Source organism: Balaenoptera borealis, assembly GCF_965194805.1.
Source record: "Balaenoptera borealis genome assembly, chromosome: 9".
Classification (NCBI taxonomy): Eukaryota; Metazoa; Chordata; class Mammalia; order Artiodactyla; family Balaenopteridae; genus Balaenoptera; species Balaenoptera borealis.
In genome coordinates this window covers 59,542,608-59,567,434 of record NC_138873.1, presented here as the reverse complement: position 1 = coordinate 59,567,434, position 24,827 = coordinate 59,542,608, and the positions used below count along the sequence as shown (strand labels likewise).

Here is a 24,827-nt window from a genome sequence, read left to right as displayed (position 1 = left end):
TCACTCATAAAGCTTACACTTGAGTAAGGATATAAAACAATAAGCATAATAAATAAATAAATCTATGGTATGTGAGGAGGTGATTAGTGCTTTGAGAACAAGAAAATGTAGAGCAGAATGGGGAGGATTTAGGAAAGGGGGGTAGGGTGGAGCAGTTGCTGTATTAAATATGGAGATCAAGGTGGGCCTCAAGGAGGAGGTGAGACAGAAGCATAAACCTGAAGGATGTGAGGGAGATAGCCAAAAAGATATCTGGGGAAAGAGCATTTCAGGTAAAGGAAACAGCAAAAGCAAAGAGCCTAAGGCAGGATAGTGCCTAGAATGTTCAAGAAACAGCAAGGACTGGGGTGTAAGGGGATTAGCAGAGGAAGTAAGCTGTTGCAAGCATAGGCATGGATAGGTACTCACAAACACCTGTTGAAAAACTCAAGGTCTCATTTGATCTGAACATAACTATGCAATCTTTTTTCAGCCCCAAATAGATTTTCTGCTTGTTAATCTCCCATTTTCACCATTTCTCCAAGACATTTTGTCTATTTCTACCTCTATGCCTGTATGAATTCCTCTTGCACTATATTTTGTAGCTTTCGCTTAGTAATAAAATCCTCTTCTTTGCACAGCAACATGGATGGACTTGGAGGATATTATGCTAAGTGAAATAAGTCAGACAAAGACAAATACTGTATGATATCACTTGTATGTGGAATCTAAAAAATACAACAAACTAGTGAAGATAACAAAAAATAAGCAGACTCACAGATATAGAGAACAAACTAGTGGTTACCAGTGGAGAGAGGGAAGGAGGGAGGGGCAAGATAAGGGTAGGGGACTAAGAGGTACAAACTATAATATGAGGTATAAAATAAGCTACAAGGACATATTGTACAACATGGGAATATAGCCAATATTTTATAATAACTATAAATGGAGTATAACCTTTAAAAAATTGTCAATCACTGTATTATACACCTGTAACATATAACATTGTATGGCAACTATACTGCAATTTTTTAAAAAATTTGGCCATAATAATTCTCTTCTTTGTTAAGGTCTACCTCATGGCTCATTCATTCTCGATGATGCTTTCCCTAACTTCACTTATCCTTTTTTTTTTTCACTTACTCAGTGCCACACATTTTATCCCTTAAGTGTTTGCTGTCTGTGTCATTCCTTTATTCCATCATTCATGTTACTTTTTTTTTATAGGGTATGTGCTTCCTGAAGTCCCAGACCACATGTCATACATACTTCATCTATATTTGACTAGCCTTGACTAGCAGAGTGTTTATATCATATCAGGCTCTGGTCGTACAGAGATGAGTAACACTCCATCTCTATCCTGGAGGAGTACAATCTGGAGAGAAAATGACTGGCAAATCAATAAAGATGATATTATATGATCAATGGACAGGTATAATTCTCAGAGTGACAGCACTCAGAACAGAGAGGAAAAGAGGAACAAATATGTATCAGATGCCACACGTTATCTCATTTAATTCCTACAATAGTCTAGCAGATGGAGGTTAGAAACCTCGTTTTAGAAGATGAGGAAATTGAGGTCCAGAGAGGTGAAGTTTCTTGACCGCGGTTACTCAGGTAGAGAAGATCAGTCCTGGGACAAGAAGTGGGCCTTTGATTTTCATTTAAGTACACAGTTCTTCCACTTACCTATTATCCTTTATCAGTCCAAAGAACACAGCAACTGAGAAATATGTTTTATACCAGCCAAATAAAATAGCAATTTCTTTCATTTGCCTTATGTTGCCTTTCAAATATCAGAGGATGCCCATGGTAAACATACTTCTCTTTGTTTTATAAACTTCAATCTTATCTCTCCTCAGACTTTGATTTAAAAAAAAATAAAATCTAGTTCTAGCTATATTTTTCTCTTACAATCCCTATTATATGTTTGTTTAAAGATCAGTTGTGAAACGAAAATGTCAAGTTCAAATTCTAACTCGGCCTTTTATTTATTATAGGTTACTCAATTTAGTGGTTTTAGGTCACTCCATTTGTAAAATAGAGATACAAAGATGAGGACCCTGGTAGAATTAATTAATATTTTTTAAATCACTGATACTATGCAACTGAAAAATGTTATTTAAGTGGACAGAATTACAGTTTTCCTGGCATGCATAGGAAAGACTATTAGGATACGTGCATTAGATAATTACTTGACTTCTCAAATAACCGTTGTGGAAAAATCTAAGACCATTCAAATGAGAACAAACAGAGGATAATTATTCAGAGCTTGCTATATAGCAAGGGAGTCAGCTGCCATCATTCACATTTTGGCAGAGACTCAAAGGCAGGCAGAGGAGTGGGAAAGCTTTACAGTAGAAAAAAGGGATCTTCAGGTATGCCTTGACTGAAGGCTGTTAGCACGGGAAGCTGTAGACAGGCTATCTATTTATTTATTTATTTTAGTTGTGTTGGGTCTTCGTTTCTGTGCAAGGGCTTTCTCTAGTTGTGGCAAGCGGGGGCCACTCTTCATCGCGATGCGCGGGTCTCTCACCATCGCGGCCTCTCTTGTTGCGGAGCACAGGCTCCAGACGCGCAGGCTCAGCAGTTGTGGCTCACGGGCCCACTTGCTCCGTGTCATGTGGGATCTTCCCAGACCAGGGCTCGAGCCCGCGTCCCCTGCATTGGCAGGCAGACTCTCAACCACTGCGCCACCAGGGAAGCCCCAAGACAGGCTATCTAGAAGTGGGACATCCTGTGTGATTGATTAAGAGTATATATTTGGCTTTCTCTGGTTGGTCCTCAGTTGGGAGCAGGGACAACAATTAGGGAAGCTGTCTTATTAATCAAGTCCTGGCCGTTTTGTTACAGAGGTTAGCGTTTGGCTTTCTGGGTTGGTTGCTGGAGATAGAGGTCTGACTACAAGTCTGACTTACAGCAGGTTGGCTCTCTGGACTAGTTACTGCAGGTAATGGATTGGTTTCCTGGTCTGGTTGCTGCAGACTGTGGGTCAGAGTTTTATTTTCATTTATGACCTGGCCATTGTCTTCTTGGATATTCAGTCTCTCACTGTATATCTATCAACAGTTGATTTAGCAGGTCTCTATGATTTAAAGAACTCTATATGTGTTTTAATAAATCACTATTTTAAAATTTAGTTCCAGAATCATCTAGAGTACATATACCAATTTTTCTAAGCATTAATCTCACTAAATTCAGTATATTAGTAATTTGAGTGTTTCCTTCTCTTGACAAAACTTTTAGCTAAATATTTCAAATGTGACCTAAAATTTCTATCATGATTTATTAGGCAATATATGTAGGGTGGAAAAGTCATTGTTGGATTCTATAGAGTTTATTGCCATTGTTAATTACCATGGTTATCATTGTTAATTAGCCCTCCAAAAAAAGTTAGGCTGATTACATATGTGTTCATATACTTCAAAGGCTAAGAGGAAATTAAAAAACTATAACTGGAACTCAAGGTGCTATACACTAAACAATATGAAATTTATGGAGAATGAAAGCACTTTCAAAACTCTCCATGACAAAAAAAATCTTTGTAGCCAGCAAAGCAAAGGTAATTCAGATACATGCTGAGAGAGTCATAAAACTGTCAACATTGTGACTCTAGTAACTTTCTTTTGGTCACTTCCCATGAAGGTGGCCAGAAAGACAGAGTGGACATTTGTTGTTTCCCTGCCTGGATGATTTTTGATTAGTGATGCACCCCTTCTCCGCACTCAGCTCTCACTGTCAGGGGTTAGAGGAGGCTCCTATGGGGTAGACCCTGGTGTAAGCCAATCAAAATGTCAAATTTCATGACCACTGTGATTGGTTCAAAGATGGGCTTATGATCTAAACTGGTCCAATCAAAATAAATGTCAGGAGTTTAAAGGAGAATACTGGAACAAATACTCTCACACTTTCCAGGTGGGCATGGGCCAGAAATCCTGTAGCCCAAGGACAATTGGCAGCCATCTTGCACCCACAAGAAGGGTCACAAGTTTGAAAATAAAATCAACAGAGACGAAATATAGTCCAGCAGTAAAGAGAGGGAAACCAGAAAGCAACTGATGAGATCGTTCAAATCTGAGTATTTTCTATTTATAACTTTATAGTCTTTTCCTAATTATAAAACAAACATGCCAAAGCATAAAGACAACATAAACAAGGCTAAAGAAGCAAATAATCCCACTGTCCATAACCTTATCATCTAGAGATGACCATGCTAACATTTCAGAAGTCAGAATTTCAAAAGGCAGAGTCAAAAAGCTTGTAGCTGGAAAAAGAGGGATGTATTGGGGGAGCAAAGCAGAATGGCAACATCATATAACACATATCATCAAGCAATCAACAGCAATTGCCATGCAAGATGGAACCATTTCTTTGGTGAAAGCCCTGTGGCAAAGATTATGATTATTTCTTGCAAGCAGCAACTATAGCCCCAAATCAAAAGGCAGGATTTGACTAACCCAGGTTTGATTAGACAAATTCACACACGTAATCTCAGTGTCAAAGAACAACTGCAGTCATTAATTGAAGCCAAGCAAAAGTCATAGCTCTGAAAGGGAATATCTGTCTAAATGTCCCTAAGGCTTCCCTGTCCTCAGGAAGCTTTCCATCCAGAAAGCTTCCCTACAAGAAATGAAATCACAGCCATGTACTTAATGTGATTTCAGGACTACAAGTCTTCATTTGATCAGAAAAGTGCCTTCACTTTGGGCCTTTTATATGTACTCCTACCTGAGCCCAAAACTCCTACCCCCAGAGACATTTTGGTGCCTTAGAGAACAAAGCCTAGTGCATTAGTCCTAAAGAGATATTTTTTACCTCTAAAAGAAACAAAAATTGACTGAGCGAGAGTTCTGTAAATGAACCAGAGACAGTCCCTGCGCATTCACCTAAAATGGCCCCAGAGTTACTGACTTCACAGCAGACTCAGACCGTCAGCCCAAAGCCAGCCGGAGCCAAACTCAAATTCTCACACATCCAGTTGCTTTAAATAGAGTCCAAATAAACGTATTTTTAGCCCTTTGGAGCCTACCTACTTTACACACTCCCTGAAACTGCACCCAGTATCTGCTAACCATGGATAAGACAAAGCCCGTGGCTATAAAAGACGTCAAACCACTTCTGCCCTTCAGTGCTCTCGGACCCAGAAACTCCCTACCTCCAGCTTAGCAACATCGCTAGACACAAAGCTCCCCACTCCAATTTCCCCTTCAGCCCTAGTCCCCTTTTCGGTGGTGGTCTCAGCGTGCTGTTGCCTCTGCAAGGTGTCCTGCTGAGAGGGGCTCCCCTGTCCCGCCAACCTGTCCGAACACCCCTCAATAAAGCTTCCTGTGTGCTCTTGCCTCTCGTGGTCCTGTCCTTTCTTTGTTCAACTCCAGCATCTCTCAACTTACCAGAGCCAGCTGAGTCCCAGGCTTTCCCAATGCACTTGTACCATTTCTTTCAGAAGAAATGTGTTCCCCAAATCTTATAAATGAAATGACTTTTACTGCATATTAATATTAATATATTTCCCTGGCTCACCCAAGTTCCAAACTGACTGAGAAATAAAGGAGTCAGGGGAAGGTGATCAAACTTCTGATAAAACTACTGAAGTTTATGACATTCATGTGTGAATTCAGCAGTGGGCTTCCTCATGCTGCCGCGTGAATTATTAGGCAGATTTACTCACTCAGTCTCAGGAGGGATTGGAGATCCAACCTGCCCACTCCAGGGGCACATCAGAGCTCGTGGACTCTCCAGGCAGCCAGGAAGACGCACCCCAAAGTGACAGGCAGAGAAAGAGGCTCAGTTTTTTCCCGAGTGCATCAGCCAGAGAGGCCCCTGAGTGATGGGGAAGATATAGGTCAAGAGTTTCCCAATGGATGGCCGTCGACATAGAAGGAAACAGCAGCTTTGGGGAATAAGTGTCCTCCCCTAATAATCATGTTTTCTTTTGTGATTGCAACTTACAAAAGTGGAAATGCCTCTGTAGAGAAAGTTTAGATCCAAGATGACATGAATGACTTTACAATCATATATTTAAAGGAGGAATACTACTATTTCTTTAGATAAAACACTCATTAGGATGCTCAAATTATATCAATGAAAATGATGGAATTTATTTTTATGTTTAAGGTAATAATAATATACAGGCCTAAAAATATGTCAGCTTACCTGACTGAAACACCATGGAATGAAAACAACTAACCAGTAGTTTAGTCTATAATGATAATTTAGTGTTGTATTCTGTGCAAGGAAAACATACCACTGCTTGGGGTGTGTTTAGAACCTCTTCTAGTGATTGTAGTTACTTTCTGGCTTTTCTTTCTTTCTTTGTTTATTTTATTTATTTATTTTTGGTTGCATTGGGTCTCCATTTCTGTGTGTGGGCTTTTTCTAGTTGCATCGAGCGTGGGCTACTCTTTGTTGCGGTGTGCGGGCTTCTCCTTGTGGTGGCTCCTCTTCTTGTGGAGCATGGGCCTGAGGCGCACAGGATCAGTAGTTGTGGTGCATGGGCTCAGTAGTTGTGGCTCACGGGCTCTAGAGCACAGGCTCAGTAGTTGTGGTGCACAGGCTTAGTTGCTCCGCGGCATGTGGGATCTTCCCAGACCAGGGCTCGAACCCGTGTCCCCTGCATTGGCAGGAGGATTTTTAACCACTGGGCTACCAGGGAAGTCTCTAGCTTTTCAAGATGAACAGTTCCGTCTTGGTTCTAAGAAAGAAGAGGCACTAACCACCAGCAGTGGTGACAGCCTAAAACATAGCAACAAAGGAAGGAAAGCACTTGGGGGAACACGTCATCCTAAAAGTCTCCAAAGGAGGTTGTCTTGCGGTGTTTCTCAAGTCACAACCTTGATTACAAATACCATAAACTCACATGTCCGCCTGGCAGGCTTCTGTATTTTGAGGTATACTTATAAATATCCACTGGGCAGAAATGTACACAAGACTTAAGTCCCAGGAAACAAGAAAGGAAAAGTTTTGAGCACATGAGAACGAGAGGTTATATGAGGGTACTGTGGCTTTAACTGTAAGCCCTGAAACCCTGAGTGTGTTGTGACATTGTTGTGACATTTAAGAAGAGTTACACCAGACAATTTAGATTTCACTGTGACATATGCTGTATAAATTCTTTAATGTTTAGCTTATCTTGCACTAAACAGCAGAAGAATACTTAGTAAGTGCAAGTAGGTCAACATCACTTTAATTTGCATTATCAGTTCAGAAGAACATTTTACACTATATGTGTTGTGATAAAACACTGTGTCATTTCTGTCACCCAATGCAGAGTATTTTTAGGTCTTTGCACATTATGTGTAGAGATATTTGGTATTGCCTTTAATGTAACTTGCCATCTGTGTTCTAGTTTCTAAGCTTTGGCAGAAGTGAGCTAAAAGCATTGGCCAAACTTCAAGGGGTTAAGATTTTTGCTAACAAATATGGACTATTTGATATGAAAACCATCATTGTTTGATATGTCAAATAAAACATTTGTCAATCAAAAGTCTTTAAGCACTGGGCTATGTGACATTTACTCTTTTATAAACCAACAAAGTCCCTGGTGGCATGCCTTTTTTCCTCTCATTTAAATAGTGGTAAGAGAACAAATCATACTTCAGGGCAAGTTGATAACTGCCAGTCACGATTCCTGCCTTGTTTACTATAATGAGGAGGGTAATAAATGCATCTGACCATTTCGGCTGGCATTTGCATAGATGAATGATTTGTCCAGTCAGTTGCTCTCCAGTGATTTGGGTCTTTTTGTCAGCACAAAGAGCATTCAGTCTCTCTGGAATTTCCAGCAGCCAAGCTCTCATTAGCAAACATCCTTTACCATGAATGATTCAAATAATTACCACTGAAATAATAAACTGTTTCACAAAAACATTTTATTTGATGGCTCCAAACATCAACTTTTCTGAATTGTTGACATTCAAATAAGCCAGAGAGCTTCATTGTTAAGGAACAATGGCACTCTTGTTAAAGGGTGGGCATTGTTTTACCTCCAGCAGACCTTTAAACTTGGCCCACTATCAAATGCGTCCCTCAAGCTGCCAGCCAACATTCTGGGTAATCAGAGGGCATGCACCAGATGGAGCTGTTAAAACTTTACATATTCAAACTCCAGGAAATATTCTTTAGATTTTCTTTTGAGGTTGCAAACCTAGAACTCCAGATTAATTAGCAGCTGTTACTTTGTATCTTTTTTTGCACCTATTGGAGCCAAATAATATTAAATGTCCTCACTTACACTGAGCTATTCAAGCACAAGTTCTTTGCTGTAATGGTATTCTATGTGTATAATTAAGTGTTATTTGATATAGTTTTGGAGTTCAAGCAAATGAGCAAGCAACAATTATACCTTATTATGATCTTCTCTAGTGCATAGCCATAGGGCTGCTCTCAGTGCATTACCAAGTTCATAGCACCAAGCAGACAGCAGTTCCTGTTATCAACTTTTTTCACCCTCTGCGCCATGCATAATTTAGAGAGTTTTATTAATTTTGAGCGGGTTTAATGTATGCGCATGTTCTCAAGATTTAGGTAGATTGTATGACTAAGTTTAGCTTTCATAGGGCAATTGTTTATGCATGTAAATGTCTGAAAAATATTTATCCTCAAAGCTTAAAAAGCTACGGTTTCATTTAAATAGATTAACTTGCACATTGCACCTTCTTCCTTACCTGCAAGAAAAAATTCAGGAAGGGAACAAGTGGAATGTATTTCTGTGCTTCGCAAATTTCCTCATTACTTTGCTTTCACTTTCAAATTTAGACATTTTATATATAGCAAGAATGGAAAACCGTCAACAATACTGAAATACCTTGATGTTCATACAAAATTACAACTCGATACAAGAACATCTTGATCACTGGTAAGCGAAATTTTTAAATGTTAGCTTCGCGGAATAGCTTAAGGATATTAATAATACCAGGTGGATTTTATAGACTCTATAGCCACACTCTCATAGAAGTCAAGGACATCAAAATTACCCTTTGAGATGTGCCTGATATAGACGGCCACAGAAAATGGCATACAATTCCTTAAGCTTCCATTTCTATCCCACAAAGATAGGTGCAAATTAGAAGCATAATTTGTCATACTTAAAATAACTTACTTTACTTTATTGGGACTTGATATCCAAATTCTCAAGTTTCTCCTTTGGGGCTAGCTGGGAATCTTTTGTACCGAATGGCGTGGATTTTTGTTTCCCCTTCCTCGTGCTGCCTTGCTCTGGTGGCAATCATGGTCAGCACTAGGGAGCCCATTTTTCATTTTGTTATTTGGCTTGTCATATCAAAGGTCAAGAGATGATGAAGAAACCCCAAAATAGCCCAGGATTGGCAGATTTTCCCCAAAATTTTCTAACGGAATTTGGTGCTTATGAAAGAGAGTGAATAAAGAAATGGCTCTAGCCATAAATTATGCAGGCAAGAGCTTTCCAAGTTTTGAACGGTTTCACTGCCTAGTGCCTAGAGGCCCGGAAAAGAAAAGCAGGTGTCCTCCCATTAATAGTGCTATCTTCATGATCGCAGGGCTGGGGGCACAAGAAGACAGCTTTCTGACATCAGCTCACCATTTACGATTGGCGATGAGGACAAAGCGTAAATGCAGCCTTACCTGTAGCTGTGATCCCTTTCAGACATGACTTTATAGAGGAGGGATATAGAGCCACAGAATGTCCATGCCAGGAGCGACCTCAGAATCATAGTAAGCAGCAAAACTTGTACTTGAATCCAGGGCTCTTGACAGCACAGGCAGACGTCGTTCTCTTAGAGTTAAACCAGAGCGATGCACCCCTAAGGCTCGAACCTCACTCGTGAGGACCTTTCTCAGGACAAATTTACAGCAGACAGATGCCCTAAACATGCATGAAATTTCTTTCATGTTAATAACAATGATTCCACACAGCGCTACCACCGGGCAACAGGTTTTTTAATGATAATGTCACTCCAGGTGCTGGGACAAGAATCAGTCACCGTTGTGTTGTCAGTTCTCCCCCAGTGACAGGAAGGAGAATTGTCTGGTATTGTGCTCATAGAATAAAGGGAACATGCTCTTTTTAAAAGGCAGGGATTTTTGTTTAACGAATTTTTCCGGAGACTGCTACTATCAAGTTGCTGAGATGTTTTTAAGCCCATATCTTCCTGTGAGCAAAGTACTGTTTTCAGTTCCATTTGGAGGCAAGAAGAAAAAGCCCCACAGGGCCTTTTGAAACAATGTATTTTCTTGAGTTGTCCCAAAATACTGATGTATTTGATATTGTGGTTTGGTTGTAGAATTCAGGCAAGTATTTCCTCTTTAATAAATGCTCAAATGGCATTAACTTTTGCTTTAAGCTCTGTTATAGGCTGAATTGTGTCCCCCTCAAAATTCATATGTTGAAGCCATAACTCCCAGTATCTCAGAATGTGATTGTATTTGGAGATAGGGCCTTTAAAAAGGTGATTCTGTTAAAATGAGGCTGTTAGCGTGGTCCTAATCCAATCTGACTAGTGTCCTTACCAGAAGAGAAGGTTTGGACACAAAAAGAGACACCAGAGATGCTCCCACACGGAGAAAAGACCACTTGAAGAGGCAGCAGGAGGGTCGCCGTCTGCAAGTCAAAGAGAGAGGCCTTAGAGGAAGCCAACATTGCCAGCACCTTGATCTTGAAATTCCAGCCTCCAGAACTGTGAGAAAATAAATTTCTGTTTTAAGCTACTCAGTCTGTCATGTTTTGTTACGGCAGCCCTAGCAAATGAATACAAGTTCCTTGAATGTATAACTTTCTTTAACCTCTAAAATAGCCCTTGCCAAGCCCTCTGCCTGAAATGCATTTCCTCCCCTCTGTCTTTTGCCTGCCTAACTCCTATTCATCCTTCAGTTCTTGGCTTAGACAACACCTCCTCCAGGAAGACTTCCATCTGTGCAGCCCTGGTCCATACCCCTCTTTTGGGTTCTGTAGAGTGTCATGACATATCACATGACACTAAGGAGGAAACCTGAGTTCAAACTCTTGCAAGTAGCAGCCAAGGGCTAATAGGTTTGGCATTTGACCTTACTTTACTCAATTTTAATGGAAAAATGTATTATGTTACAAATGGGAAGTCACCAACTTGTGAAATAGAATAGTTGAGTAAAAGTAGGATTGTTAAGGTCTCGGACTTAGGCCCTCAGATTTGCAAAATCCCGTGCTGTGCTGACTGCTGGTCTAGTAGAGACACACATGTACAGGTATGCATGCACCTGTGCCCACACACATGTTCACATTTACACACTTGGGCTCCCCATATGAATGGACATGCACACACATGTGCACGTGCATTTGAGGGAGAGGCAAACCGGACAATCCCAGAAGGGAGTTGTCACTCATTAACACTTTACCTAACAATGTGTGTTTTTCCTGTTTAGCCTTTATTAACTGCGTTGAGATTGCTTTTCATATCCAGTCTGATGTGGAAAGTCTTCTGATTGGGCAGCACTTAACTAAAGTAAGAATTCACCTAATGGAACTAGCTCCCTTCCTTGAAGTTCCCTGAGAGCAGAAATGCTTCCATGGTAGCCTCGGTGCCTATGGGCACAGGACCTGAACTTAGAATAATGCCCAATAAATGTTGTTCTTAAAGTGGAAAGAACTGAGTGAGGGAGAAAGAGTGAAGTCAAGAAAGAGATGAAGAGGGGAGCAAGCTTTCTTATTCATTCATTGCTCAGCGACTTGCCGCAAACCCTACAGCCTCCAGTATTTGCATTCATCCTTTTTATACTTGAACTTCTCTTCAATGACCATGTTTCTATTTCTTTGTCATTTTGAAAGGGATGGATTTGAACCCACGTTTTCTGAGCCAGAATGACAAATTCTGCCTTTCCTGGCTTACTAGATAAATATTCAACCACAAACCTCTGATAACTTCCCCAGTTTGACTCTAAATAGTTATCATGAAGTAATTACAGATGCTTTCTCCTGTTGTGTGGAATAATTGCCTCATCTGTCCCCACCCCTGAACTTATTCACTAAGCTTTAATCATCACAAAAAATGTATTTATGCAAGGAAATAGCAAGTTATTCACTCAGCTCATTTTATTCACCATTGTCTTCTGATTTCTTCACACTACTTAATTTAGCACGTCAAGGTGAAACGATTAGTTTATCTCACCTTGACATGGCTAGAGTCCACTGACAAAACACATTTGTGACATTCTTGTTTGTCTTCTTCCTCTCTAGTAATAGCTGTCTCCTGAATTACTTATTGTTGGTTGATATATCCAAGCCAGAATAAGTATGTGACCAGCAGGTAAATCCGGTTGATAATAAATCAGAACAAATAAGGGCATCAAAGAAAATGCCATCTCTCAGGACCACTAGCCATGATAAGTGATTGTTTCAGATCAACATCTGCTTTTAACTCCTCCCGGATGATAAGAAAAGCCCAATTAACACCCGCAGTTTAAAAAGCTGCAACTTTTTATTTATCTAAGACTCTACTGCTAAAAACCTTGCCAGATTTACAATTCTAAAGACAACAGCTTTTTGTAAATGTGTTTTATTTGCAGTTATAATATCTATAGTTAAATCAGTTCATTAAAAACAGAGTTGTAAACTATCTCCCAAACTGCCATGTTTGAGTGTTTAAAGCAAAAAAATGATTAAATCATATTCTTACACTGCATTTGGTAGAACTGTGAAGTCGTCTAGTATACAAAATAATGTCCTTATATAGGAAATCCTTTCCTAATTAAGATAGAGGTTAGGACCGTGTAATCTTGTACTGCACATTCAGTCACTCAACCTAGAATTAAATGCGCATTGTCCCTAAGCACTTCACCAGGGGAGCATTCGCTACACTTAACTTCTTAAGAGTTGTTACCTATCCAGGTCTCAGAGAAAATGAGCAACAGTATATAATCAGTGGAAAAAGTGACACCTTCTAAAGCCCAGAAACAATCATGTAACACGCTGTAGGTGCAAAGCCGCCGGTCTGGGTGAAAGCAGGCTGTATTTTGCCATTTGAATTGTACTATTTCTTACTTGGCGTCATTCTTTTCACAAGAAAGCTAGGGTTTTTTCTTTTTTTTTTTTTTTAATAAGAGCTGAAAAGATCCTAGAGTTTCCACGAGGCTCTGCTGTGGAAAGAGTCCTGTGAGTGAGGGCTCAAGGGCAGGAGAAGGAGCTCTGGACCCACAGCCAGAGGCCTGGCACCCAAGTGCGGCCCTGCTCCGCGGATTGTGTGATTTGGGTTCGCCTCTTAATCGCTCTCTACCTTTCTGTCTTCATTGTTAAAATCGGAATACTAATAGCTGTCCTGCCTGCATAGTTGTTATGAGGATCAATTGAATTAATAAACGTGAGAGTGCTTTGGAAAAGTTAAAAGTGCCCTTCTAGCGTTAGTTATTCTTATTTGGCTTTCATATTCTTCGAAAATCCCATTTATAATAAGGCTCTCCTGGAGAAGTAGCTGTTTCTTGAAATCCCATGAAAGCTTTGTCTTTGTATTATCTCTTATGGGTTCCCTGGGAAGTTCAGCAAGTAAGTCTCTGTTCCCTACTGCGCCGTGCGTACCTTGCCCAAAGCGATTCCAGGACCTGCCTTTGCGCTGCACATGGTCAGATCGTTGAAGATCGGCGCAATGGCAATGAGATTAAAAATACATATACTATTTATACAGTGTTTTTCTAATTGCAAAGGTAATACACTTTCTTAATAGAACATTCTGAAGTGACAGGAACTCACAAAGAAAGAAAAAAATGTAAATTACTTCCAATCCTACTACCTAAACGCAAACATTGTTAACATTTTGACGTATGTCCTTCAGGCCTCTTTCCATATATCTATAATACACGATGTGTATTTGTAAATAGACATGTTGCTATGAATTGGTTGTTTGCCCGCACTCTCAACATCCTCCCATTCATATGGTGAAGCCTTAACTCTCAATGTGACCGTGTTTGGAAACAGGGCCTTCAGGAGGTAATTAAGGTTAAACGATGTCATAAGGTTAAATGATGTCAAGGATGGTGCCCTGATCCAATAGGATTAATACTCTTATAAGAAGAGGCACCAGAGAGTTTCTTCTCTCTTTCTTTCTCTCTGTCTCTCTGTCTCTCTCTCTCTCTCTCTCCCATGTAAGGACACAGAGAGAAGGCAATTGCCTTCCACAAGCCAGGAAGAAACTTCTCACCAGGAACTAAATTGGCTAGTACCTTGATCTTGGTCTTCTCAGCATCCAGAACTGTGGGAAATAAATTCCTGTTGTTTAAGCCACCCAGTCTCTGGTATTCCGTTTTGAGAGCCTGAACAGACTAATAACAGGTGTATCATACCCTGCTATATCATTTGTGTTTTTTTCACTTAGTATATGATGAACATTTCTCCATGCATTAACTATTCTACAATGTGATTTTAATGGCTTTAAAATATGACAAAACATAGATGCAACCTAAATTTTTAACAATCTCCTATTGTTGCACATTTTGATGGTTTTCAATTTTTTATTATTATAAGTAATGCAGTAATGAATATCCTTGGATTTACCTTTTTGTATAGCTCTCATTCCTCAACACAGAATTGATCAGAAAGAATGAATATTTTTAAAGTTCTTGATATATGTATTAAAATATCTTCCAGAAAGACTGTATCAATTTACCCTCCTATTGATAGTTATTTGAGGATGCTTATTTTCAAGAACTCCCACCAAAAATAGTCACTATCATTGTAAAATGGCATTTGTTGATTTGAAGGCAAACAGTTCTCTCCTTCCTGTTTTAATGTGTATTCTTAGTTACTAAACTAATGAATTTTGTTTATTTTGGGCTTATTCTTTAGGGATACGAAAGACTATCCCTCTTATCATATTGATATATTATTACTAGTAAATATTTTATTATTAAAATATTAATTTTTCAATATGTTAGACACTGTTTTATGACATACACTTTACCACAGGTAGAATACACTTAATGTAATCACCAGTCCTGCTGTTTCCAACATCATTTGCACAACTTCACTGCTTAGCTATTCATAATTCTCAGAAAACTCCAGAAATGTGGAATTTTATAGATTTTATGGAAGCTGGAATTTAAGTCTGAATTAGTCTTAAAAATCTTCTAGGAATCCTTAAGACAGAGGATTATGAAATGCTTCAAAGTAAATGATATGCTGCTAATATGATATTAGGATCTTCAAAATAAGTAATTTTAATTGTATTACATGGGTGTTTTCTCCTATGAGTCTTCATTATCCACTCTTATTCTTCATTATGGCACATAGTAGATGCAAAATAAATATTTGTTAGATGATTGAATGAATTAATGGGGGAATCATCTACTAGTTTCCTGTTTCAAAGAGAAGCAAATAAAGTCTAATTCTATTCTAAACCACTTTAAATCAATACCTATAATCCTATTCATTACTATCCCCAATGTAATCCTCCTTTACATTCTCCTCTGTTACGATAAATTTTACTTTTTTTCTTCCGAGATCTCCTGAAAGACCATATTTCTAGAAATTTTTGAGTGGTTTAATGTTCAAGGAATTGTTTTTCTAATGCTCTAACTCAATGACCAAGTCCTTAGCTGAGTTTCAAAGTTAGCAAGGGATAAAATTAGGGAAAGTAGGATTCACAATTTCTCCAAGTCAGGTGGAGAATAAATGACATGTAAAGTCTCTATTTATTCTTTTGTTTAATCAGCAATTACCATAGAAAATTTGCCCTAAACTGGCCTTGGAAAACTCATTGTTGTTTTTTTGTCAGGTCATTACCCTAGGAAGCATTTTGATTTTTATTTTCTTTGACTGACACCAACCTTGATCTACCCTCCACTCTTGTCCACTCCCAATGAAAATATCTTTTTTAAAAATTAGTGTCTATTTTATGTTCGTTTGCAAAGAGGCAGTTGCTGAGAGATCTGTCATAACATTTTTGATACAGTTAAAAAAGAGTTAAAAGAAATTTTCCTCAAAAAGACCAGTACAAAAGTACTCCTACATGTACTAGGCTTTCGAATGCCTCAAATATTTTCATGAATGAAAGCCCTCTTGGTTATTTTCATTATAGGAGAAATTCTTTTATGGAAAATTCAAACCAACAAAGGAAGCTCAGATAGCAGTTCTAACATTTTTCAGCAGAGTTGACCAAACATGAGTCCTAAATTGACGTATTATGAACACAATAAATAAGGTTTTAAAGGCTGGCTAACACTGCAAAGCTTTTTGAAACAGACTTGTCCTTTATGTATCTATCTTTCTGGGAGTTCATGGATCATGGGAGGACATGGAATTTGAAGGCCTCTGGTTATTCTTACAATAGCCACGGCTAACGGACAGCTGGGCCACGAGGGTCAGTTACTTCCTGTAGAATTATCTGTGATGAATTGTCCTTGTTGCCAGCTTGGAAGTGGAGGAGCTCTTCAATTGCCTGACCAGGCAGAGTTATTAAAAGACTGCACCGGCATTGTGAAAGGTTAATTGCTGATGGATAAACAATTCAACTCAAACAATTTCTGTTGAATTTCTACTTTGTACAAGGCACAAAGATGGCAGTGTTGGAAGCTGTGGCACGGGCAGTGATGGAGCTGGAGGTGGAGGTGGGGGGGGGGGTGTGTGTGAGGGGGAGAGAGTTACAAAGGGGAATGACCTAGTCTCTGCCCTCAAGTGTGGAAGTGCTGTAATGGAGGCGCAGATAAGGGCTATGGGAGCAAAGAGGCAGGAGACATCCTTTGTGAAAGATGGGGAAAGGGTATGGCTCATCCAGGAGGAGCCTGATTGTTCTAGTCTCAGGTTATAAGAGATGAAAATTAAACTCCTTACAGTGGGTCAAGAGGCAGAGGGCAGTTTTAGGAAGAAGTGTCTTGTAGATGACCAAAGGATTATAGCTCAGACTGACTAAGGATTAATCAGTGGGGGAGAGAGAGAGAGAGAAAGAGAGAGAGGGAGAGAGAGAGAGAAAGAGAGGGGGGAGAGAGAGAGAGAGAGAAGGAGGGAGAGACAGACAGAGAGAGAGGGAGAGACAGAGAGAGGGAGAGACAGAGAGAGAGGGAAGGAGAAGTCTCATTATAAAAGAACCAGAATCTGGAACCGCCCAAGGCATTCAGTGAGAGCTAACTCCTTTCAGGTTCTTATCTGTAATAATCCAGCTACATATGGAACGTTTGTTCCATCTCCAGAGTGCAAGCTCCATGGAGGCAGCCAATTCATCAGTTTCATTCATTGCCCCCCAAAGGACACTGGGTACCTGTAAGCACATAAAAATATGAGCAGAAAGAATATATAAAAGTATGTGATGAATGACTTACAGAACTAGTGAGGAGGCCTGTGTTCCAGAAGGTGGGGTTTGAGGAAATGCCCCCAACCCCAGTGTCAGCTGGTGGCATATATCTGTAAATAGCAAATGGGGAGAAATGTGTAGGATACCACAAGATATTGATTAGAAAAATTTTTTTTATCCCTCTGGAACTGGCATCTAGGACCCAATACTGACACTGAAGAGGAATCAATTACCCTATATTATAAAGACAGCAGAAAAACAGAAACAAACACCTCTTTAGAGCTTATTAAGAGTTGGCCAAACCAACATTATAAATCAACTATACTTCAATAAATTTTTTTTTTAATTCATACAAAAAAGAAAAAAAGAGTTGGCCAGATAGGTTTCACTATTACAGGGATGGGGGATTCAAAGGGATCACTGGAGTCAAAAGTCATCGACTGAGTGTGGAGCACCCTGGGGGTCTTCTCTCTCTTTCCTCCTCCCTGCCAGCCCTCAACTCCTCTGCCCAGTTAGGAGGAGGGCTTTCAGAGAATTACTTGTAGAGACTGGTTGAACATGTACTATGCAGCCTACTACTCTGGACTCCTTTTTAAGTAGAAAGAAAAGACAGGGATGGCAGAGTGGAGAGAGGACCAGAGACAAGTGGGCTGACTCCCACCTTTTGGGGAGGCAAGGATGGCTGCGTTCCCCTCGGATCAAGCAGATGCAGCAGCAGGTCAGCTGGGCTGAAGTCCAGAGTGAGAGGACACCAGCAACAGGAGGTAGTGGGACCTATTCCTAGAGATGAAGGTGGAGGGGGTGGAAGAGATGGAGCCCAGAGGACCGCCAGGCAGTGTACTGTGCAGCGGGGCAGTGTGGCATCCCTCCAGGGCCTCCCCAAAGAGCAAGAACCCTCATGTAGGAGACCTGGAACAACTTCATCCCATGAGAGAGAGGTCATGTGGATACCTGCCACCCAGAGAACCTCATGGTCAGTCATTCTTGGCCAAGGAAGCAGAGACAGCAGTGAGAAGACCATGGTAAATAAGAGATGCTTGTCCGTTTCCACTGTCCCCCTTTCTGTGCCAATCTATGGGAGGAGAAGGAAACCCAGTGGGAGAAGAAGCCAAGCCCCTCTATCAAAGGCCGGTGCTGGGAGGGAAGAATGGATGAACACTAACTTGGATATGAAACTAAAGATTTCAGTGAGAATGGACTCTATTCAGCTGAAAGCCACTGTTGAAGATGTCGTTATGGAATGATGAAAAAGGAGGATTTGGCAGAATACATTGGGTTGGCCAAAAAGTTTGTTCGGCTTTTTCCATAGCGTCTTATGGAAAAACCAAAACGAAATTTTTGGCCAATCCAAGACTTAAAGGCCGTGGTTTGGAGAGGGAAAAAGATTATGTTTCTTCTCCATCAACACCAGATGATTCAACAATTGTTTACAGGTATATTCATGGTCTTTCCTCACTGGGGAATCAGGTAGACTCTCATCTAGGAGGGAGTAGATTGGTGTTGCTCTTCTAATGCTGGCCAGAAGCCTTATCTTTCAGTATCCTGATTCTGCTTCATCTGTTTGACATGTCAATGATTCATTCAACAAACACTTACTGAACACAGTTGTAACCCACAAAATGGTCAGCTATTGTTACACCTGGCATTCAGTAAATATTTGCTGAATTGAATTAATAACAAAAGCCAATAGTATTGGGGGCTCACTATGTGCCAAGTAGTCTTGCAACTGCTTTATATTTATTATTTCCTTTCATCCTTCAATCACCCTAGGAAGAGGGTATTACCGTCAACCCTAGTTTACTGATAAGGGAGCGGAAGTACAAAGAGGTTAGGTAACTTGCTCAGAGTCACCCTGTGATCAAAGCGGTGAAAGCAAGTTAAGGAGATTCCCAGATCATGACATAAATTCTTGGTTTCTAGCAGGTTTTTTGTAAATGCTGTCTTATCTTTAACACCCTCTTTTCTGGCCAAAACCAGAATTGTTAGCAAACAACACCATCTTATATGAAAACACTTATTTTATACAGTTATGTACTGAAAATAGACAATTTCAAAAAGCACAATCAAGTAATCAAGGGAAACTCTTCTGCGATCACATACATTTTTTCCCCATAATTCTATAAAACATATCATTTGCATCAAGGTCATTTTGTTATTTGCTTTCATTGGACACATGCAAATTTGGAAGATATCAAACTCTGCCAGCCTTGAATTGCATAATCACCTCAGCATTGATGTAAATATAGATCACTTAAAACATATCAAAGTAGGAATTCTAGGAAAAGTTTGATTGAGAAAAAAATATCATAGACATCTATTTTGGGCTATGTTCACATCTACCTATGTAAATAACTGTCTACTCACACTCATGAATATTTAGTTCAGCAATATTTTAAATTTGGATCCCTACCTTTGAATGGAGCTGACACATTGCTCACTGACTAATTTAACTTAAAAAAAATCTTTAGGCAAGTTGTCCACTGAAAACATTTTACCCAGCAAGCTAATCGTTTCTTCCAGTTGTTTAAACAATACACAGTATTGAACAGTATTTCCTTCTAAGCCTCATCTCTATTAAATGCACAGAAAAAGATTCAGTAGGCTGAGCCGTTAGAAGCTCAGCCTCTTGAGTTATGCCGACTTGGGATTCAAATCCTGACATGACCTGGTCAAGATATTTAAGCTGCCTAACCCTCAATGTCTCCATCTGTAAAATGGGATAATAATAGTATCTACCTCCTAAGGCTGTCTGTAGTAACCATCAAATAAGACAATAGTTGTGAAGGGCTCAAAAGCTTAATGACTATATTGTTAATCTGTATTAAGAGAAATAAATTCCAGTCATGTTTATTAGTGACTCCCAAAGAACACTTGGTAGATATTTACATTATCATTGTTGAATTGAATCAAAATTCCAAAGGGAAACTGTTTAGAGTTAAACAACATAGCTGTAGTATGAGTTACTATTTAGTTTTCCCCCAGCACATGCAAAGACAGGTTGCACAGGACTCACACTAACGCTTTTGAAAATGTGGGATTCTGGTACTTTGAAGGCTCTGAGTCACTCAGAAGGTCTGGTACTAGGCCAGGAATGCATATTTTTAAAAGGTCCCCACAGGGATTCTGATGGACAGCCAGGTTTGGGAACATTGCCCAAATGCATTTTCAATTCAATAAAAATAAATTTCCCCAGTACTTCTGTTTGGCCAGGTGAGCCACCAGGGGAAGGAAACCCGATCCCAAGAGGTCCCATATCATAGCATCTGCAAAAATGACCTTCTCAACTCTCTCAAACTTTGGCCAGTGTGAGGAGGTCCCAGAATTGCACCAGGGAAACCGTCGGGAAGGGGACCTGACCCTGAGCATCTTCCAAGGTACCAGTGCCCCCAACGCAGGGATCCGTAACTCCTCTCAACCAGAGCTGGAACAAGTGGCATGGAGTTACAAGAAAACGAAATTCTCTCATGTCCTCATTGGATTTCTGTTCTTTTGTATCTCTCTGTGCCATGTAGTACAAAGGTAGTCCATAAACACTCACTGACTAATTATTGTAAGCTTAGAAAGAGTCAGCCTCCCATTATATCAGTCCTTAAGGCACATCACCTATGGGATGTGAATTTAGCCAGTGAGGTTGAGTTAATTAATATGCCTCCTCATTGAATCCTATGAAAAACTGCATACATTTTATTTCCTCCCCCCTGCATGTCTCCTCTTTTTCTAGTCATGTGTTTCAATCCCCTCTCACTTGTTTTACTCGTCTTTCCTGCTGTAACACCTTCAGGCATGCCATAAAGTCACATGCTATGGGATATAAATAACTGAAAAACATTAATCTCTGCGGTGGCAGGGAAGCTGCTGCCACTTTTTTTTTTTTTTTTTCCTGGAAACCTGCCTTTAATGTGACAGTATACTACAGCAGTTTGAAACATTTTCACAAAACATTTCTGAGTGAAGCCGGAAGGGGAGATGGGGAAGTTAAGATACTGCTGTGGCCTTCACACATCAGTTTATAACTTGCCTAAATATTTATTTGTCATCATGTCAACAGGGCTCAAACATGAGCCAATAATTCATTTCAATCCAGATCTGTATTCTCTGAAGTGTTCTTGGGGAAAAAAAGTTGCTCTGTACTTCTAAACTTTTATTCCACTATCACTGGAGAAATACTGATTATTTACTTATTTAGGGTTTTCTTTTGGAAACTCTAACAGAGATGTAAATCGCAACAGCAGGTAACATCTCTGTTTTTGCCCAGTGTTACATCTCCTATACTTAGCACAATGAATGGTCATGCTAGGTGCTTAAAAATATTTTTTTTTTTAGTAAATGAAGACATTCTTTAGAAAAGAGAGTTGGAAGACTCAAGATGACAGAGAAGCCTTTGGAAGACTATTTTGGCGCAGAGAGAACTCCAATTTTCCAGATGGGAAATTCTTTTCTACCAGCACACACTCACAAACTCACAGAAGCATAATGAGATGAAGAGGACAATATGGTATTTGTCAAGGAAAGGAATTAAATGTCCTTCTCTTTCTTTACCCATGATAATAAGGTGAGTATAGAAAACATACATGTGCTTCAAATAGAAGTTCCTGGAATGGCTCCCCATTTTTCCAAGGATGAAATCTTAACTTAGCAAGGTTTATAAGGCCCTGAATGACTTTTTGACCCTGCCCACCTGTCTAGCTTCAATGTCACCGCCACCACCACCACTCCCTCACAAGTGTCCTGTATTCCAGACATACTGAATTTCCTTCACATTCTTTTGCATATGGGCCTTGACATACGCTGTACCGTCTGCAGGGAACTTATTCCACCTCGTCACTAGCCAATTCCCTTTCATCCTTTAGGTGTCTGCTTATGTCATTTCCTCCAGGAAGTCTCCCAGCCCTTTGGGCTGTGTTCCCCTCCTATATTGATTCCTTATGGCACCCCCTATATTGCATTGTAATTGCTTGTTTTGTTGCCTCTACGGAGACTGTAGGCTCTGGGGGGCAGTGACCAAGCCTATGTTGTTCACTGTTGTTTCTTCAGCATTGAGCACAATCCAACACATAGTCAATAAATAGTTCTTGAATGAATGAAGAAGAGGGGAAGGAAAGAAATCTGCAGCCTGAGCAAACAGAGATGGACCATGCCAGAGGAGAGATGGCAGGTACACTGAGTCAGCGTTGTCTTGGATTTCCTGGCTCCTGGGAAATCTACTCAGTGGAGTTCCAGAAGATGTGGAAAGGTCAACAGGGAAGCAACTGAGCTGAAAATTATGTTAGGGAAAGGAGAGAAAAAAAGAGTAAATGATTGCTGATGAGGTTAATAGGTTTTGAAAAATCAAAGACTATTTGTAGTTAATACACTCATTACTAGCTATATATATGTTCTGAAGTGGTTCTTATTAAATGAAATTTTCACTTAATATCAGACAAAAACTCTTGTCCCAGTTTTTTAGTTTTATCCTGACTTACGAGGAATATACCAGTCAAGATAATTCCATGCAACTATATCCAAGGAAATTAATAAAACAAATAACTTGATTTGGGTGTGCAGAAACCATCAAAAAGAGAGTTTTTAATGAATTTTAAGCTTCATATTTTGAACACAGAACTCATTTCAGCCAAGAACTATCACCTTTGGTCTCTGCTATCTATAAGCCTTTCTTGAACGCTTACATGCTCAGAGTGATATCCCAACAAAAACCATTTGTTATCCTAGTTAAAAAAGAAGGGGAAAATGGAGTCATAGTTATGAAGATGACCCAAATCACCATGCATTTCCTGATTGGCTTAATTCTCTCACTCCAATACAATGCAGTGTTGAGTAGAACTACAAATTAGCTTTCAGTTCTACCATACGAATGCAGTGGTCTGTGGGCCATAAAAGTGGCAGTGAGAGGTCTGACAAAGATTCTGGATACCCCAAACATTGGGGGGTCCTGTCTGACCTGACTTCTCCTCTGCTACCTGACCACAGTGATTTATTTATGTTTTACATTTGATGCAATTATTGAGGTATCCATTCTACATTTGTAAAAATGATAAAATTAAAAGTCAGTTTACAAATCAGTAAACAAAGATAGAAAAGTAGAAAAATAAAAAACATGGATTAAAGAACAAGATCTTGGGTATTGAATTTACATTGCTCACAGCAACTCACTTTCCTTTAAAGTGACCTACTGGTCACTCTTTAAAAACTTTTTAGGTCTCTCCCTCTCTCTCTCTCCACCCCCCCCCCCCGCCTTTCTCATTCTCTATGATTGAAACATACTAATTTCAATCCAATAATAAAGTATTTTATTATACACTTAAAAATTTTTTAAAGAAATTTTCATTTCATTTTTTGGGTATTTGTTTAAATCTGTTTTCTTTTTCCTCTTCACAATTATAGAAAAACAAGTTCCCTTTTTTAAAAAAAAATAAAAATTAAATTGTATTTAATTCTTAAAAGTGTCTATTAAATTAGCATCATTCAAAATTAAAGTCAAAGCCAAAAGATAAATGATTACTTCATGCCAAGTTCAACAGCTACATAAAATATCAGGTATACAGCTATTATATGAACGTTTTTGTTTTAAATTCAATTAAAAACCTATAAAGCCTTTCTTTGGACATTTCCATTAAATTATTGCATTTATCCCACTAGAACAACAAACATGATTGTCATTTTAACTCCTGTTATTAAAATGTTTTTCTTATTTTCTTACTCTGACCAGAGTTATTTATTGGAATTTTGGTTCCCTCATTTTTCTATCTATAATGGGAAATTTTCTCATAATTAGTTTTGTATAATTATATTTAGCTGTCTTACAGTCTACCCATCTTATTTAAAACTCTTATGTAACCTGACTTTTTGATTTTATAACCATTTTGTGTTTTCCTATCATATAATTGGTCAAGGGCTTTAAAATAAAAACTGATTAGAGATTAAAGAAAAAAAGAAACCTGACAAGAAGCATTAATTTAAAAAGGAAATCTATTTTCTACAATTTTCTATTTTATATCATCAACTGCTCATTAGAGGGAAAAAATATGTCCAATAATTCTTTTGAATACCACCAAGACACTTAGCACATGGATATCCAACTAACCCTCATTGATACACTATTCTAAGCATACTAGGCACTAACCAAATATTCTTTATCAGCCTATGATAATTTTCATCTATGGGGTAAGAGGTTGACCAATAAGATTTAATTCATATAGAAATCACAAAGTTAAGCTTCAAAAAAAATATGGAGTTTCAAGAAATTGAAGGATAGAATAAAAGCATGCATTTAAAAGATGCTAGTAATGCATTAAATGTCATACCTTTGAAATTACCTTGTTTCTTAATTAGAATTCTTCAAGCATAGCCATTGAATTTGTCCTCACTGAGAACCACACCCTAGGCAAATTCAAAGCATGGAGAGAAATTATTTTCTAGTTAATGGAGCATGTAAGTTTATTTTAATATTCAAGGTTATGATGGGTGAAATGTAAACTGAAAAGTTTTCCTTTCTAGCACAGCTCATGGTATAATAGCAGTACTTACTTTATCAACTAAAAGTCCAATTACCATAAAACAAATGGAAGGTCATTATATTTTACTTGCCTTCTGTACGCAGTCTGTGAAATGTATTTCCTCACAAAATAG

The 24,827-nt window shown here is 39.1% G+C and overlaps 2 long non-coding RNA genes across 4 annotated transcripts in view; one reads left to right on the top strand and one right to left on the bottom strand.

Moving 5' to 3' along the window:
- Positions 1–24,827, top strand: part of LOC309634829 — a 346,981-nt gene that overhangs the window by 148,739 nt on the left and 173,415 nt on the right. The gene's annotated exons all lie outside the window — the stretch shown is intronic.
- LOC309634820 overlaps positions 10,564–24,827 on the bottom strand; it is a 66,671-nt gene continuing 52,407 nt past the window's right edge. Inside the window, exons 4-5 of one of the 3 annotated variants that reach the window (XR_014248442.1) lie at positions 24,503–24,578; positions 10,564–22,455 (exon numbers count right to left, since the gene is read on the bottom strand). This is a non-coding gene — a long non-coding RNA (uncharacterized lncRNA). Of the gene's footprint in view, positions 24,579–24,827 lie in introns of all 3 variants that reach the window. The other 2 variants (XR_014248443.1, XR_014248441.1) reach the window with 2 other exon arrangements.